The sequence below is a fragment of the Canis aureus genome, chromosome 30, assembly GCF_053574225.1.
Source record: "Canis aureus isolate CA01 chromosome 30, VMU_Caureus_v.1.0, whole genome shotgun sequence".
Taxonomy (NCBI): Eukaryota; Metazoa; Chordata; class Mammalia; order Carnivora; family Canidae; genus Canis; species Canis aureus.
In genome coordinates this window covers 36,912,555-36,928,453 of record NC_135640.1, presented here as the reverse complement: position 1 = coordinate 36,928,453, position 15,899 = coordinate 36,912,555, and the positions used below count along the sequence as shown (strand labels likewise).

General features: G+C 40.8%; 1 protein-coding gene across 1 annotated transcript in view; it reads left to right on the top strand.

Annotated features, from left to right (window-relative positions):
* Window positions 1-4,011: 4,011 nt before the first annotated feature.
* Window positions 4,012-15,899, top strand: part of KCNJ6 (potassium inwardly rectifying channel subfamily J member 6) — a 270,925-nt gene continuing 259,037 nt past the window's right edge. Inside the window, exon 1 of the mRNA XM_077879194.1 lies at window positions 4,012-4,617. The gene's annotated coding sequence lies outside the window, so the exon portion shown is untranslated. The remainder of the gene's footprint in view (window positions 4,618-15,899) is intronic.

Sequence of the window (15,899 nt, the reverse complement as noted above, 5' to 3'; positions counted from 1 at the left end):
TGCACAGATTTCATGTTAATTAAAATTATTTCCAGTAAGAGGTACAGAAAGACTAATTTATGCAATTGTTTGTAATCATCACCTCCCGTGGTCTTTTGAAATATTATATTTGAAGCTATTATGACTTTTTCAAATTGCATTTTAATGAATTCCTTGGGGGAGACACTGTGATTAAAAGGCATGATACCTACTAAATGATGAACTAATAAAACATTATATAAGAAAGAATTTATCAAATCAACCTTTAGATTGGACTCATTTATCAAGCCACAGAACAAAAACATAAAATGCATAATTTTGAAATACTTATAAGCCCTTACAATTTAAGATTAATAGGGATAGTGAATGGAATTCCAAAGTAAGGAAGGAAAGTAACTGTAGGAAATGTATAGGAGATGAAAGTCTATCCAAGCAAGAGAAGCAATAATTGATTAAGTGGAGGGTGAAAGTGCTAAAGATCAGCACTAAAATCCCTCAGAGGTAAAACCATCTGAAACTCCCTTCATAGCAAAGGCACTTAATTTCTTACACCTGGAGATATTTATCAAGAATGTATCTGCACAGTGGCGCCTGGGTGGCTCAGTTGGTTGAGCATCAGACTCTTGATTTCAGCTCAGGTCAGAATCTTGGGGTAATGGGATCAAGCCCCATGACAGGCTCTGTGTTTAGTATGGAATCTGCTTTTCTCTCTCCCTCTGCTTCTCACCAGCCCCCTCTTGTGCACACGTTTCTCTCTCTCTCTCTCTCGCAAATAAATAAATAATCTTTTTTTAAAAGATTTTATTTTTTTATTCATGAGAGACATACACAGAGAGAAAGAGAGAGAGAGAGAGAGGCAGAGACATAGGCAGAGGGAGAAGTAGGCTCCATGCAGAAAGTCCAATGTGGGACTTGATCCCGGGACTCTGGGATCACGTCCTGAGCCAAAGGCAGATGCTTCACTGCTGAGCCACCCAGGCATCCCAAATAAATAAATAATTTAAAACAAAAACAAAAACAAAAAAAAAGAATGTGTCTCTACAAGCTGAGGATTGCTGGAGGGTTGGTGGGTGGGAGATGGGCTAAATGGGTGATGGGTGTTAGGGAGAGCACTTGTGATGAGCTCTGGGTGTTATATGTAAGTGATGAATCACTAAGTCCTACTTCTGAAATCAATATTACACTATATGTTAACCAACTAGACTTTAAATAAAAACTTGAACAAAAAAAGGAATGTATTTCCAAACAAAACAAAATGAAAAAAAAAATACCCAAACAACAAGAAAAAAATGTGTCTCAAATTTACCATCAAAATTCAAACAGGAAATACAATAGCTCTTTTTGGACAGTCCCTCAATAAGAAATATGGATGGAATCGATCTAGTCCATTGGAAGTAGAGCTGTAGAACAGAATAATTCTTAAATTCCTTTCTTGATACTCTTTAAAATGTTCCTTTATAGTTAAAATAAATTATTTGGAAATTATACACCCATCTCTGGACTTTAAAGATGTTTTTAGTCTTGGGTTTCGGGGTGGGGGGTTGGTAGGTGGGGAAATGAAGAGAAACTGGGGCCCAAAGCAGCCTAAAGCCTTCAATATCCAACAAGCAGACTTCAGACAAAGCAAGACAAGAGAAAGACCAGAGAAACCACCACCCACCACAGTTCTGGTGTCAGCCTGTCCAAAGCAGGGCCAGATCTACACACAGGAGAGGGAGCTAGATTGGGTTGTAAATTGCCGCAATCAATAATGGAGAAAAACAAGATTACACAAGCAAATGACACCCAGTCGGGATAATTCAGTTTGCCAATTCTGCTGGCTAATAAGACTCCATTACAGTTGGATGCGTGGGGGAGAATCCAACCTCATCCCTATAAAAGAATCAATCAATCCTAGAAGGCACCTTCTTCATCAGCTTTGGAGTACTGACCTCCCCAGAGGCAGAAGGACCTAAGGCTTGGAAACCCCCCTTGGCACTCACCCAACGCCCCCCACCCTGAGGCCTTGGCTTCATCTGAAATAATAAAATAGATTTTTAAGTGAGATTCCAGACAGGCTGAACACAGCCCCTGACAGGGCTCTTGGAAACTCAGAGGAGCTACAACGTGTGGCTGGAAAGCACAGCTTGCCTGATTTTCAGGTGCCACTGAGACTCCTCTTATTTACACCAGTGACAATCACTGCCTGAGATCTCTCAGGAATAAATGAATTCAGTTAAACCAATTGCTCTCGTCTCTGGCTTTGGTCAAATCCCATGCCATGCTAACACAAGTTGGTACCATTCAGAAAGAGCTCTTGCACCATTCAGAAAGAGCTGCACCCCACAGCACTCTGGCCAGTTTCAAGTTAGGAGAGTTTTCAATGTTCAAAGGAAAAAAAAATAGGTTATTATTCTCTCTTGACTGACTTACTTAGTCTGATGTCTTGTAAGAAATAAATCTTGTGAAATCCTTGCATTGGTAGAAACGTATATAGTCAAAATTAGCAGGCACATCCAGAGCATCTTTACAGATTAAATAGAATACTCTTTAGGCAACAACAGTCAGAGTGAGTTGTTCTTTTAAGGCTCCAGGGCTGTTTCCACCAAATTCCTGCATCTTGCATACTTACTCAGGGATTCCTCAGGGATTGCTGAGTCCACTTGTTCTTTGTTTATCGTATCTCTAACACAATGACTAGATCCAGTAAGCACTATGGAGCATAAAAATCACGTATTACACATCCTAATAGCTTCTCTCTACAGAATGTGACTCAGAAGTAAGCGCAAGTGAGATCACAACCTCTCAGGGAAAATCAGCAACAAATACGAGCTCATGGGCTGTGTGCAGGGTTGGCAGGGTTGATTTGTAGATAAACCCTGGATGCAAATTCAGACAAACACCTCTGCACACAAAAGACATTTTTAGAAAACCGACAGCATTCTTGAGGGCTGAAGTGCTGTGTAATTAGAATACATAAAAAGATCTTGGAAGTAAGAGGTCTCGACCAATCCTTTCTCTGGAATGGTGGGGTCATCTTGGAGGTAGAAATGCTGTGTCTTATGAGAGGAAAACTACTTTACGAAGTAGCAAAAGACTAGCCAGATATGAAACTGTCCTTACAAAATTATTAGCCAATGGTATTTATTGCTCTTAAAAACCTTTAGCTGCCTATCGATTTATCCCTGGGGAAAGAAAAGATGGCATAAAAGAGTGGAGCTTACAGACACAGAAGCAAATTGTGGAAAAGCTTTGGAAACATGGGAATAAGTAGTGTTTGCCATGACCCTAAGAAAAAAAGAGAGGGTGCAGAGGGGAGCGTGGTGAGGTGATCCCTGGGATAACAACACAGAGCAAGTTAAAAAATCAAAGGATGGGATCCAGTGGGCAATTATCCAAACCCTGACAAAGTCAACTTGGAAGGCAAGTCGGGTTACGCATGACAAAGGTCACAGTCCCTTTGTTTGTCTCCGATGCGCATCCAGGTGGGGTGGGATGGAGCAGCAGCGGTGATGCCGGGTGCTGTGGCCAGGGCAGACAGAACCAAGCAGCGGGGTGGGCTTCCGAGGGACACCGCGAAGACCCCGCGGGGGCGCAGCCCCTCTCCCCCACCCCTCCCCGGCCATGCGCCCCGGCCATGCGCCCCGGTGCGCGCTCCAGCTCCCGCGCGCAGGCTGACTCCTTGACTGCAGCCCAGAGGGCCACCGAGACAAGACCCTCCTCTTTCTCCTGCTCTCCTAAGTCCCGAGCTTCGGCTCTTTGCTGCTGTCCAGGCTCTTCTCCAGGAATAACTCACTTAGTGACAGAGAAGGAAAGGTGGGAACCGGAGGCTAAATCCAAAAGGTCCCCCCAGCCTGGAGCGCCCCCCACGTTTGCAGCTTCGTTTTGGAGCGCTGGGGACTGGCTCCCGTGGCTTCCTCGCGGGCTGGGGTTTGGGGAGGGGTCAGGGTGGAGTGTCCCTCCCCCCTCCTCCCTCCCCCCTCCCCCCTCCCCCGCCGCTCCGGAACGCGCTGTGTGGCCGCTTCTCTCCAGCGCGCGGCGCTGCGCTCGCTCTTATCCGCGGAGCGGCGCCGGTTCGTGCGCGGCCAGCGGGACTCAGCCCGTCCGCTGGAATCGAGGAGCATTCATTGAATCTGCGGCTTTCATGACGTCTCCCTGCGTGGCCCATCACTTTTCTCCCAGCCGGGATTTTATTTTATTTTATTTTTTCCTCCACTCCTGCCGTTTCCGAACCCTTCCCTCCGCCGGGTCTGCCGCCCGCATCCCTGCCCGACGCACACCCCTCCGCCCCTCCTTTGACCCCGCGCCCAGCCCGCCTCTCCGCTCGCGGCCAGAGGGAGCCAGTTTGCAGACGGCCGCACCTGGCCGGAGAGGTTGGGCGGGTGGAGGGGTGGGGATCCGCGGGAACCGGGAAGCCAGACCCAGAGCTGGATGCACCGCCAGGAGAATGGAGCCTCCTAACAGCCTCTCGGGGCTGATGTGAAATTGGACCATCTGATTCCAGTTTTTCTTTCCTTTTCTTTTTCCTTTTTTTTTTTTCTCTCTTTTTAAAAAAAAAATTTTCTCCCCTCACCATCCATCGTGTAGTGAATTATTAAATCTTGCTCCGTTCCAAGAGAGGAGATCATGATTGAGTGAAACCACCCTGTCCGCAGCAAGGTAAGCGGTGCGCTGAGTTGCTCGAAGGCGAGAAGCTGGCATCAATCTGGGCAAAACGTTCCGTGCCCTCGGGTCCCCACCTCCCCCTCCCCAGTCTCCGCCGCCGCTGCATGCTCCACGCTGATGAGAAACATGATGCCCAAGTCTGGGGAAAGGCGAGGGAGAAGCCGGTTACATAACAGAAGGGAAATCTGTTTCATACGGTTTTCATTAGCAACTGAAAACTCGCAAGGGGGGCGGGGAGAGGAGGGGTCTGCATGCCCTGGGCTCAGAGAAACCCAGTCAGTTATTGCAGACATCATTTCAACAGACGTTGGCAAAGAAGAAATGCACTGATCTAACTGGCAGGGGCGGCTTGTGGTGTAGTCATTTACAGTTGGGAAAAGCCCATTGTCTTTATGGAAAGCTGTATCCTTGTTCTTCTTTGCATAGAGGAGAGTGACAGAGACCGAGACAGGGAGCAAGAGAAGGAGGAAAAGGAAAAAGTGAGCGGTGGGGAGAAACAGGCAGAAAATGGGAAACAATGACTCCTAACTGTTATCTATCAGTAAAACCAGGGATGTGATATGATGGCTACAAATAGTGAATAGGAAGCTCTCCCTAGAAGTAAACTGAATGGTTTTGTAATTGGAAGGAAAAAAAGAAACCCTTCAGATAAAATGAGATGTTTCTGGCATTTAGGGGGTTGGATGAATCCCGACTTGCTTCCTCCTGGGTATATTTTCATTTGCATCAAGACATTAAGCTTGGATTAGTTTTTAACAGAATTAACATTAGTATTCCCCAAACCCAATAAAACCTTGAGTCGATCCACAGGTATATCTCTTGTACCAGCCTCAATATGGAGAAACTCTTAAGGAGGAAACGTGTTAATAGAAAAAGCCCCAGAAATGGGGTGAGGTTAATGGAGAAACAAAATACCAGAATTTTCCAAAGAATCCCGCCTCCACTCCCAAAAAAGGAAGAGAGAGAGAGAGAGAGAGAAAGGGGGGGGGGGGGGGAAACTCAAGTGTTTGGGAGTTGGAGATTGATTATGTGTTTAGAGTGTCTTCTGCTTGCTTTTATCCAAAGTCTGATGGTACTGGGGAGCCCCCACCATATAGGGTGAAATGCCACATCCCTACTAGCTCCTCACCCTGCTTACCTTTCTTACGCTGAAAAGCAGAAGGGGATGCCCAGGAGCTGAATAGAAAGAAAAAGGGTCTTGCTATAGTCAGGGTACAGCTAACTAAGCTTCGCCCATTTTGCCTGGAGAAAGAAAAAGCTGAGTCTCCATGGCGACCCAGGTGGGAGGGGAGAAGGCAGCTCCAGTTACCAAAAAAAAAAAAAAAAAAAAAAAGAAAAGAAAAAAAAAGAAAAAAGAAAAAAAAAACCCACGTTGGACAAAACTTTCCCAGCTTCAGGTAAAGAAACAAGCCAGCCAGGTATCCTGTGGAAGGTCCCATGGTATCAGCTCTGCCCAAGTTCCTGCCGACAACCCACAAGGGGGCTTCTTGAACTGGCCAGCAACCACCCAAACCTCCCAAAGTTGCCCAGAGGCCACTGAGATGGTTAAGGCAGCAGGTTCTGGATTCAGCACCAAGGCCAGAGCACAGGCGCCAGGTTCCCACCTCCCAGTTGGCGGCCCCTGCTGATGCTGTTAGCTCCTTTGGTGACAGAAGCGATCACTTTCTATAAAGGAGCGATTCCCCTGCCCGTGCAGAATCTGGATATCTGATTATCCACGGAATTGCGTGGGACAGAGAAGCTTGCAAATCATCCATTTCACGCATGGCGGTGCATCAGAGTAACTATTCAAAATCAAGAACACTGAAACAGCAAAAGATTCAAGCTGAACTGAGAATGGAGAATGATCCTGTCCTCAGTGGAGCAGAGGGGCAAGGCGCACGCCTGCACAGACACACAGACACACACACAGGACCAGTCTCTGATGAGAGTTGCCTAGTTTCAGCCACGTCCCTTTGGTTTCAAAAGTATCCATTCATTTCTTACCCTCTCACTGTCCTCTACACTTTTTGTCAGGTTTAGATGACAGAAAGACTGTGAGAGCACACTGTCAGTAAGACACTGGTTAACTAAATCCTGTTAGGGGTCCTGAGATCCTAGAGGGTAGAGAAATAAAATACTCTTAGTCCAGACCTGACAGACTTTTCTAAAAAAAGAGCTGGTGAGCTCCAGGAAAGGGAGGAGAGTGTGCTCGTGAGATGAGAAGCAGTAACTGTGTCTTTAAGCCAGCATGTGGGCAGGGTAGCTACATTTCCAAGGTTGTAGGGCATAGGAAACAGAGAGAGGGAGTTACTTCTCTTAATAGAAACAAGGAAGAAACTGTGCAAGAGGGGAGGATTTATTATCACTCGAGCTCCATTTCAGCACTCACTGAGAGAAAACAGGTAAGTCTCTCTTGCCATAATGCCTTCACCTGGGGCAAAGCTGGTCTCTATGCTGCTGCCCCCATCTCTGGCCATAGATCCTCACACCCCCCAATAATGGTTTAGGAAAAATAGTAGAGGAAGATGGCAGTCATATTTCTAATAGACCGCTTTTCCGAGTCGCATCCAGGGGTTGCATGGCACAGTTTGAATTGCAGAGCCCAAAGTTTGACAATTGGTTAGAGGTAGTGATAATGCCTTTACAATACGCTGAGCTGCTTTTGAGGATGCCCTTAGGTGTGTTCAGAATTGAGCTGGTTCTGGTTTGTTGTCTATGAAGGTAAATGAGATGAATCCTGATTTTCTTTGCTGGACTTTCCAACTGTGGGCATGCCACTGCTTTCTAAAGATGATAATGCGTGCACTTAGGACTTGGTTAAAGCAATGCGTTTATACCTTCCGGTTTTTGTTTTTTGTTTATCATGATCTCTACTGAAGGCAGAAGCAATCTATTCCAAACCTGATCAAAAGATGAGATGTTACACTAATTTCTTCCATTTCGATTCTTGATGGGTGTTGATAAGTTTATCCATGGTTTAATTCGTAAAAGAGTTGCTACCTAAAGTAGAGAGAAGTGGTTAGTGGAGCACTGTTAGGACTTAAAGCAACTGTACCGTGGCTTTGCTCCATCTGATATTATCAGCAGAAAAGATGTAGAAATTAGTTATGAAGATACAGCCATACAAGAATATAGATCATTTTACTTAAAAGATCATTTATAAAGTAATGTATTTGTGAGTTCTAAAGCTCAATTTGTCTCATGAATTTAAAACAAAAGATGGGAATGTAAATGACCTAGATATAGGAAATTGTTCAATCAATTATCTTAATTCTGATAGAATCTGTGTTCATATATTTGGTGCTAATTTATCCAACTAGGACTTGCTTTCTTCCTGGGTGGCTAATTGGTGGGCAAAACATCATTATGCCCTGATGGCAGTCAATGGCATATTCTGAAATAATTGGTCTACCCATTTCAAGTAAGATTTGTTAAGAAGACTTAAAATGTATCCCTGAGAACTTGGAGCTTTTTAATAATATTTTTAAAAATAATTTTAACATCTTACCCTGGTGTTTCCTAAACATCAGCAAATAATATATATTAACTTTGATGACCTGGGTCTTTATTTAATACATAGGCTGTTTCCTTTGAATATGTAGAAATGTTTTAATTCACTCTCAAATCACCCCTCCCATCTTTTTACAAACTATCTCTGCTTTACAGAATAAAAGAAAATAAGACATCAGAAGAGCTATTTAATAAGCAATAGAAAAAATTTATTGGCAATTGAAAATAAATAATATACCCTTCTCGAAGCATAACTCCATTCACTGATTTTCATAGGTCGAAAGTGTTGCTTTTCTCGAGGGTTAAATCTTGATTATGTGAATCTTCATGAAAATAAGATAAAGCCTCTTTATCAAAATGGGCAAGTAGGTAAGGTGAAGCTCTTTTTCAATAATTCTTCCTCAAACAAATGATATATAAGCAATATGCAGATTAACAAGGTAAAGAAACCAGAGAGAATCAGAACAAGGGGAAGGAAGCTACGGAAAAAGGTTAGCATTTAAGGCTACTATATTTTTACTAGCATTAAAGTAATGGCACTTTTGAAAGCAAGGGTTTTGTTTGTTTGTTTTTTAACTCATTGTATCAAGACTTCAAGGTTTATGGAACTGAGATGTCTAAATGTAACAACTTTGGATTTATACCTTATTGAGATAGCATTTATTGTTTCTTTCCTTTATTTTCAAGTGTCATTTTAAATATCAAGAGAGAAATGATTCACTCTGAATTTTTTCAGAATTATTAAATTTGGTAATATCAATTAAAGGGAAATTGGTAATTAAGTCGAAAAATCATCAAGACACTTGTTTAAATTAAGGTTTTTCTTTCTAGCTGTAGTTTGAGTGTGTAGGGAGATTTAAAAAAATAAAATGCAGTCATTTGAGATGATACATTTTAAAATGTATTCTAAATAATTAGTTCTAGAAATAATTAGGATCCTATGTAAAGAAGAGATCATCATAATTGTAGTTAGTGTTCTAATGGTATTCTGACTCGCCTCTGACAAAGTACAAGGATATACACATACTAGATGTTATTTTACTAGCACTTATTGATAACACACAGTTATTTCCCTCAAATAAAGGAGAATGTCATCTTTTTTTTAAATTTAAGGTATAATTGAAGTACAATATTATATTAGGTTCAGGCATACAACATAGTTCCTTGACATTTGTATGCATCGTGCAGTGGTCACCACAGTAAGTCCAGTTACAGTGTTATTGACTATATTCCTTATGCTGTATGTTACACAACCATGACTTCTTTACTTTATAAGTGGAAGTGTGTATTTCTTAATCCCTTTCACCCAGTTCATTCCAACCAACCACCCCCACCTCCTGCAACCACCAATCTGTTCTCTGTATCTATGCGACAGGGTTTTGTTGGTTTTATTTCTTAGATTCCACATATAAGTGAAATCACATGGTATTTGTCTTTCTCTGTCTAATTTTGCTTAGCATAATACACTGAAGATCCATCCATGTTGTTGCAAATGATAAGATTTCATTCTTTTTTTATGGCTAGGTAGTATTCCATCGTATTCATTCACCACATCTTCTGTATTCATTCATTTACCAGTGGGCACTTAGGTTGTTTCCATATCTCTGCTGTAGTCAATAATGCTGCAGTGAACGAAAGGGTGCATATGTCTTTTCAAATTAGAGCTTTTGATTTTTCAAATAGATATCCAGTAGTGGAAGTGCTGGATCTCTCTTTTTTTAAAGATTTTATTTATTTATTTATTCATTTGAGAGACACAGAGAGAAGGCAGAACGTAAGCAGAGGGAGAAGCAGGCTCCTCACAGGGAGCCCAATGTAGAACTCGATGCTGCAACTCCAGGATCACGCCCTGAGCCGAAGGCAGAGGCTCAACCACTGAGCCACCCAGGCATCACTGGAATTGCTGGATCTTATGGTAGTTCTATTTTTCCTTCTTTGAGGAACCTCTGTACTACTTTCCACAGTGGCTGCACCAATTTGCAATCCTACAACAAAGCACAAGAGTTCTCTTTTTTCCACATCCTTACCAACACTAATTATTTCTTGTCTTATTGATTCCAGACATCTTGGCTGGCACGAAGTGATATTTCATTGTGGTTTCGATTTGCATTTCCCTGATGATTAGTGATACTGACCCCTTCTTCATGCACATGTTGGCCATCTGTATGTCTTCTTTGGAAAAAAGACTATTCGGATCCTCTGCTAATTTTTTAATCAGATGGTTTTTTAGTATTAAGCTATATAAGTTTTCAAATATATTTTGGTTGTTATCCTCTTATTGGATAGGTGACTTTCAAATATCTTCTCCCATTCAGTAGGTTGCCTTTCCTTTTTTTTTTTTTTTTTTTTTTTTTTTATTTATTTATGATAGTCACACACAGAGAGAGAGAGAGAGAGGCAGAGACATAGGCAGAGGGAGAAGCAGGCTCCATGCACTGGGAGCCTGATGTGGGATTCGATCCCGGGTCTCCAGGATCGCGCCCTGGGCCAAAGGCAGGCGCTAAACCGCTGCGCCACCCAGGGATCCCCAGTAGGTTGCCTTTTCATTTTGCTGAAGGTTTCCTTCACTGTGCATAAGCTTTTTAATTTGATACAGTCCCATTGTTTGTTTCTGCTTTTATTTTTCCTTACTTTTGGAGACAGATCAAAAATATTGCTTAGACCAGTGTCAAGAAACTTTGGCCTATGTTTTCTAGGAGTTTTATGGTTTCAGGTCTTAAATTCAAGTTTCTAATTCAATTTGAATTGATTTTTATATGTGTTATAAGATAGTGGTCCAATTTTGTTCTTTTACATATAGCTGTTCAGTTTTCCCAACACCTTATTGAAGAGACTATCCATTTCCCATTGTATATTCTTGCCTCTTTTGTTATAAATTGGCCACATACATATGGGCTTATTTCTAGGCTCTCTATTCTGTTCTATTGATCTATATGTCTATTTTTATGCCAATACCAGACTATTTTGATTAGTATAGATTTGTAGAATAATTTGAAATCAGGAAGGATGACACCTCCAGCTTTGTTCTTTTTTCCCTAGATCATTGTAACTATTTGAGGTCTTTCGTGCTTTCATACAAATTTTAGAATTATTTGTTCTAGTTCTGTGAAAAATGTCATTAGAATTTTGGTTGGAATTGCATTGAATCTGTAGGTTACTTTGGGTAGTATGAACATTTTGACAATATGAATTATTCTAATTCATGAGCATGGAATATCTTTGCACGTATTTATTCCTTTTTAATTTCTTTCAACAATGTCTTACAGTTTTCAGTGTACAAGTCTTTCATCTTGTTGATTAAGTTTATTCCCAAGGATTTTATTAAGTTGAAGCACATTTCCTCTATACTCACTTTGTTGAGATTTTTTATCATAGGTAGTTGTTGAGTTTCATCAAATGGTTTTTTCTGCATCTATTAAGATGATCATATGACTTTATCCTTCATTTTGCAGATGTGGTATATCACATTGATCAATTTGCAGGTGTTGAACCATTGTTGTATCCCTGGAATAAATCCCACTTGATCTTGGTGTATGATCCTTTTGATGTATTGTTGAGTTTGGTTTGCTAATTTTTTAAGGATTTTTCTTATACATTCATCAGGGATATTGGCCTATAATTTTCTTTTTTTTGTAGTGTTCTTCTCTGGTTTAGGTATCAGGGTAACACTGGCCTTGTAAAATGATTTTTTGGAAGAGTTTGAGGATAGGTATTAAATCTTATTTGAATGTTTGGTAGAGTTCACTAGTGAAATTGGTCTTGCATTTGTGTTTGTTGGGAGGTTTTTAAGTATTGATTTACTCTCCTTACAGTAAGTAGTCTCTTCAGATTTTCTATTTCTTCACAATTTAGTCTTGGAAGATTATAAGTTTCTAAAAGTGTCATCATTTCTTCCAGGTTTTTCAATTTGTTGATGTATAATTGTTTCTAGTAGTCTCTTATGATCCTTAGCATTTCTGCGGTGTATGTTATAACTTCTCTTATATTTCTGACTTTATTTATTTGAGCCCTCTCTTTCTTTCTTGGTGAATCTATCTAGAGATTTGTCAGTTTGTGTTTTCAAAGAACCAGCTCGTAGTTTCACTGATTTTTTTAAATTATCTTTTTAGTTTCAATTCCATTTATTTCCATTCTAATCGTTATTATTTCCTCCCTTTTACAAACTTTAGGCTTTTTTTGTTCATCTTTTTCTAGTTTCTGTGGAAGGAAATTTAAATTGTTTATTTGAGATTTCTCTTGTTTCTTGAGATAGGCCTATATTGCTATGAATTTACCTCTTAGAATTGCCGCCACTACATCTCATAGATTTTTGTATGTCATGTTTCTATTTCCATTTGCTTCCAGGTATTTTTGGATTTCTCCTTTGGCATCTTCTGTGACCCAGTAGTTGTTCAATAACATGTTGTTTAACCTTTATGTATTTATATATTTTTCAGCTTTCTTCTTGTAATTGATTTTTAGTTTCATATTATTGTGGTTGGAAAAAAATACTTGCTATTATTTCAGTCTTCTTGTATTTATTAAGACTTATTTTGGGGACCTAATATGTGATCTAGTCTGGAGAATGTTCCATGAACACTTGTGGAGAAAGTATTCTGTTGTTTTTGGATGGAATTGCTCTTGTCTATATCTATTAAGTCCATTTGGTCTGATGGGCCATTTAAGATCAATGTTTTCTGATTTATTTTCTGTCTAGATGAATTATATATACATTGATATAAGTGGAATGTTAAAATTGCCTACTATGGTATTGCTGTCAATTTCTACCTTTAGGTTGGTTAATATTTGCTTTATTTGTTTTTATGCTCCTAAGTTGAGTGCATGTATATATTTATAAGTGCTATATCTTCTTGCTGAATTGACTTGTTTCATTACGCAGTGCCTCTCTTTGTCTTTTATGTCTTTGTCTGATATAAGTACAGCTATACCAGCTTTCTTTTCATTTCCATTTTTATGAAATACCTTTCTTCATCTCTTTGTTTTCAGTCAGTTTGTGTCCTTATTTCAGAAGTGAATTTCTTAGAGGTAGCGTATAGATATCTTTTTTTAATCCCTTCAACAATCACTTTATGTCTTTTGATTGGAGAATTTAGTTCATTCATATTTAAAGTAATTATTGACAGGTGTGTACTTACTGCAATTTTTGTCCATTGTTTTCTGGTTGTGTTTGTAGTTCCCTTCTGTTTCTTTTTTCTCTTTCTGTCTTCCTTCATAGTTTGATGACTTTCTTTTTTTAAAAAGATTTTTAGAATTTATTTATTCATTGGAGACACAGAGAGAGAGGCAGAGACATAGACAGAGAGTGAAACAGGCTCCCTGTGGAGATCCTGATGTGGGACTTGATCTCAGGACCCCAGGATCGTGCCCTGAAACATAGGCAGATGCTCAACCACCGAGCCACCCAGGCATCCCAATTTGATGACTTTCTTTATCATTATGCTTGGATTCATTTCTCATTTTCTTTTGTATGTTTACTGTAAGTTTTTGGTTTGTGGTTACCATGAAGTTCACATATGTCATACTATATATGAAACAGTCTATTTTAAGTTGATAGTAATTTAAATTTGAACACAATCCAGAACTCTACATTTTTATTTCCTGTCTTTGTTTTGTTTTTGATGTCACTTTTATATCTTTTTACTTTATGTATCCCTTAAACTTTATTGTAGTCTTAGTTAACTTCACCACTTTTGTCTTTTAACCTTCTTGGTACCTTCATAAGTGATTAATCCACTACCTTTACTATATATTTAATTTTTCCAGTGAGATTTTTACTTTCATATATTTTCTTATTATTAGTGCCATTTCTTTTCAACTTAAAGAAATCTCTTTTTTTAAAAAAAAGATTTTATTTATTTATTTGAGAAAGAGCACCTACATGAGAGAGAAAGAGAGAGAGCACGCACACTAGCAATTTGGGGGAGGGCCAGAGGAAGAAGGAGAAGCAGGTTCCCCGCTAAGCAGGGATTAGGGGGCTCAATCCCAGTACCTGAGATCATGACCTGAGCCAAAGGCAGCCACTTAACCAACTGAGCCACCCAGGCACCCAAGAAATATCTTTAATATTTCTTATAAAGCTGCTTTACTAGTGATGAACTTCTTTAATGTTTGCTTATTTAGTAAACTCTATATCTGTCCTTCAAATCTGAATAACATTGATATTTCTGTTTCCTCATTTTGCTTGACTATGTTTGTTTCTATATATTAGGCCAAAAAGTTATCTCTCTCAGGTTTGAAGGAGAGACCTTGTATAGGTGATAAATCTTGTTCAACCTTGTCCTAGCTCTTGGGTGTTTCTTGAAACTTTGTGATTGTCTAAAGTGCCTGAGTTATTATTGATATGCCCCTATTGCTGAGGCTGTGCCAAGACTCGTCAGTGTTCTGAGGGGAGGAATCTGTTTAACATCTACTTAAGGATGATTGAAAGCCAGATCCTCAGATAGTGGTTTTTGCAATATGCAAATATATACAGTCTTGTGGGGCTGCAAGCAAGATCTGGAGGTCTCCCCTGGGCAACAGTGGCAAAAATTGGGCCTGCAGACAAGTGTATAAGCTTCTTTCCAGGAAGTCTCTTTAAGCTATAGGTAGGTCAAGGGGGTGCATAAGGGTGGTGTCTCCCTACTTTTATTCCGTGGGTGTACCTCTTTAGCTTCTTGATGTGTAGGAAACCTGAAGCCTGTCCCTCAGACTGAAGCTCCAGGCTTCAGTAAATAGGCTCTTTTCACAGGAGGACTGAGGTTATATTTGTCTGCTGTCTGTGCAGTGTCCTGGGGTGGTGGCCTGCCAAGAGTTATCTACTTATTACAGTCCTGTGGAGCTCTGGAATGCCAATTCTTTTAGCCACCAGAGCCAGGCAATCAAGGAGTGTCCCCTGTATGGGCTGAATGTGTCTTCTGGCTTTAGCAAGGGCATTGGAGATTGTACTGGACAGAGCAAGCTCAATGGCTTCAGAAAGGTAGTGGGAAAATGTCTTGTCTACACATGACTGTGGGCTTCAGTAGTGCAGTAAGAAAATGCCTTGTCTGGGTGCACACATCACCTTTAGGCTAGGAGTAGGAGAATGCTATGACCACCAGTGCTGCCACTCCCAGCCAGGGAGCAGGTGAGTGCTGTTATTGCTGCACTATCCAATCTCAGGAAGCAACACAGGGGCTCACCCTGCCCTTCCAAACAAGCTAATTGGAGGGCGCCATGTCTAAGGTCACTTGCCTGTACTGACAGGGTAGGTAGCGTGTGCAATAATGGTGTCTACCAGCACCTTCATTTCCTGTGAACGTCTCAACTGTGCCCTGCCTGCCCTTCTAGCAGATGCCTCCAGATAAGCATATGAATCTCCCTCACACATATCTAGGTGCTTTTCAAACTACTGCTTTTTTGCTGGGTCTGGGTGATTGAGACCATACTCTAGCCCTCCATGTGGGGAATCTCAGTTTCCTTATAGCACTTTGGGACTTGCAGACATCAGCTCAACCCAGACATTCTGAAGGCTCGTCTTTTGGGTACAGATCCCAGAGGCCAGGGTACCTGATGTGAGGCACCATCTTCTCACTCAAAAAGAAGCACCTGTATTGCTGCACCAGGGGTGGGGTTTCTTTCAAGACTGTGTTTCTGCTTCTTTTAGCATCTTAATGTGGTTCTTTTATTCTTTGTTGTGGAGAGACGTTCACCTAGTTTCAGATTTTTTTCAAAGGGAAATGATTCAGGGGCGCCTGGGTGGCTCAGTCCTTTAAGCATCCTGATCTAGGGTCCTGTGATCCAGCCTCTCATTGGGCTCCCTGCTCCAT